Source organism: Dama dama, unplaced genomic scaffold (genome assembly GCF_033118175.1).
Source record: "Dama dama isolate Ldn47 unplaced genomic scaffold, ASM3311817v1 ptg000209l, whole genome shotgun sequence".
Lineage (NCBI taxonomy): Eukaryota > Metazoa > Chordata > Mammalia > Artiodactyla > Cervidae > Dama > Dama dama.
This window is the reverse complement of record NW_026871000.1, coordinates 127,549-130,587: the sequence shown is the minus strand read 5'-3', so window position 1 is coordinate 130,587 and position 3,039 is coordinate 127,549. Positions and strand designations below refer to the sequence as shown.

The window sequence follows — 3,039 nt, the reverse complement described above, 5'->3', positions numbered from 1 at the left end:
TCTTTAACAAGTGGTGCTGGGAAAATTGGTCAACCACTTAGAAAAGAATGAAACTAGAACACTTTCTAACACCATACACAAAGATAAACTCAAAACGGATTAAAGAGCTAAATGTAAGACTAGAAACTATAAACCCCCTAGAGGAAAACATAGGCAAAGCACTCTCCATCATAACCACAGCAGGATCCTCTATGACCCACCTCCCAGCATATTGGAAATGAAAGCAAAAATAAACAAGTGAGACCTTATTAAAGCTAAAAGCTTTTGCACAACAAAGAAAACTATAAGCAAGGTGAAAGAAAGACTTCAGAATGGGAGAAAATAATAGCAAATGAAAAGAATTAATCTTAAAAATATACTAGGAACGCCTCCAGCTCAATTTTAGAAACATAAAAGACCCAATCAAAAACTGAGCCAAAGAACTAAACAGACATTTGTCCAAAGAAGACATACAGATGGCTAACAAACACATGAAAAGATGCTCAACCTCACTCATTATCAGAGAAATGCAAATCAAAACCATGCCAGTCAGAATGGCTGCTATCCAAAAGTCTACAAACAATAAATGCTGGGGAATGGACTTACTGACCTCATAATCATAAGGGTGTGGTCCCCTACATATAGGGGTATTCAGGGACTCTGGAGCAGACCACTGGGAGTCTTCAAAATGACCAGGGTTGCCTCACTGGCCCTGCCAAGAGCGGGGAGATATGGTCTCCATGGATATGAATGAGGTTGAAAGGATCATTGACAAGAGGTAAAACAAGAAAAGGAAGATGGAGTATTTGGTTTGGTGGAAAGGCTACGGCAGGGAGGATGCCACATGGGAGCCAGATCAGCACCTAGTGAGCTGCGAGGAGTGCATCCAAGACTTCAATCAGCACCACACCAGGAAGCAGAAGGAGGGCAACCTCACTAGAGCCAAGCGGACCGCCCCAAACAACGGCCAGAATCAGATCTCCAGATCCACCAACAGCAGCTTCTCCAAGGCCGCCCCCAAGGCCCTAGTGGTGGACAAGGAGCATGAGGCCAAGAGCACACCACTGTTTACCACCAGCCAGAATTTCCAGAAGAGCTCCTCGCAGGGCCAGGCCACCTACAAGAACATGGACCTGGCCTGGTTGGGCAACAGGATTCTCGTGCCCAAGAGCCCCATAAAGAGTGGGACTGTGCTGGACAGCTTTCAGGACGAGAGCCCCGAGAATGCAGACCCCATGGAGCAGGGGCCGGAAGACACAGCGGCCCCAGAGGCGGCGGCCGAGAAGCGGATCGGGGACCTATTGAGCCCGGGGGGAGAGCCGGTGATGATGGGGAGCCGGCCTGGATACACCAATTGTTGCCACGGGCGTCGGGCCCCGTGAAGGCCGCCATGGCCACAGGGCTGGCCATGAAAGGGAATGGCACGTCCGATTTGGTGGACATGCTGATGGCCAATTGCATGAGCCCCCTGCAGACGTTAAGTCATGGGCGTGAAAGCTGGGAAGAAGAAGTTCATGAAGGACAGGCGAGACCAGCCCTTTGACAAGCAGCTGCGCTTCAGTGTGCGGCAGAGGAAGAGCGCCTACTGGTACCAGGACATCGTGGTCCAGAAGCAGGATGGCTTCACCCACATCCTGCTGTCCACCAAGTAATCCGAGAACAACTCACTGAACCCGGAGGTGATGAAGGAGCTGCAGAGCGCGCTGAGCATGGCCAACGCCGACGACAGCAACCTGGTGTTGCTCAGCGCCATGGGCAGTGTCTTCTGCTGCGGCCTGGACTTCCTCTACTTCATCCGGCGCCTGCCTGATGACCGCAAGAGGGAGAGCGCCAGAATGGCTGAGGCCATCAGAAACTTCATGAACAGCTTCATCCAGTTCAAGAAGCCTATTGTCGTAGCTGTGAATGGCCCAGCCATTGGGCTAGGAGCATCCATCCTGCCTCTCTGTGATGTGGTCTGGGCCAACGAAGGCATGGTTCCAGACACCCTATACCACCTTCGGACAGAGTCCAGACGGCTGTTCCACCGTCATGTTCCCCAAGATTATGGGAGGAGCATCTGCCAACGAAATGCTGTTCAGAGGGTGGAAGCTAACAGCACAGGAGGCATGCGGCAAAGGGCTGGTCTCCCAGGTGTTCTGGCCTGGGACCTTCACCCAGGAAGTCATGGTTCGCATCAAGGAGCTCGCCTCTTGCAACCGTGTCGTGCTGGAGGAATCCAAGGCCCTTGTGCGCTGCAACATGAGGCTGGAGCTGGAGCGGGCCAATGAGCGGGAGTGTGAGGTGCTCAAGAGGATATGGGACTTTTGAACTCTGTGGGAGAATGTGAGGGTGGGATATTTCAAAAGAACTGCACGTATACTATCTATGGTGAAACAGATCACCAGTCCAGGTGGGATGCCTGAGACAAGTGCTCGGGCCTGGTGCACTGGGAAGACCCAGAGGAATCGGGTGGAAAGGGAGGTGGGAGGGGGGATTGGGATGGGCAATATGTGTAAATCTATGGCTGATTCATATCAATGTATGACAAAACCCACTGAAATGTTGTGAAGTAATTAGCCTCCAAATAATAATAAAAAAAAATAAGTTAAAAAAAAAAAAAAAAGAAGAAGAAGAAGATATGGGACTCCGCGCAGGGCATGGACTACATGCTCAAGTACAGGAAGAGCAAGGTCGACGATTTCTGACTGTACGGCCACCCGACCTCACCAGGGCGCGCCGTGCCAGACCTCACGGCCTGGGCCAGGCTCCTACCGAGCTCCCTCTGGGAAGCAGGACTTGAGACAGACAAGCTATTTATTGCCAAGGAGTTCTGAGGTACTGTAGCTTTAAAATAAATAACTACAAAACTCCTTTGTTGAAACGTCATTGGTTTATACTTAATATACACGAGTATAAAAGTATAATGGTGAGCTCTGGCCTGCTCCTTGAGGCTCTCATTCTTGTCATCTTCAGCTAGGAATGTGTATATATAAAGATATCTTCTAGGATTAGGTGTCAGAAAAGTCTGAAACAATGTGTGTTTATCTTTTTCTTTTCCTTCTAAAAGAAAAGAAAGGG

General features: G+C 49.9%; 1 pseudogene; it reads left to right on the top strand.

Moving 5' to 3' along the window:
• The first annotated feature begins 710 nt into the window (after positions 1-710).
• On the top strand, positions 711-2,666 carry LOC133053756 (chromodomain Y-like protein; annotated as a pseudogene).
• The last annotated feature ends 373 nt before the right edge of the window (positions 2,667-3,039 follow it).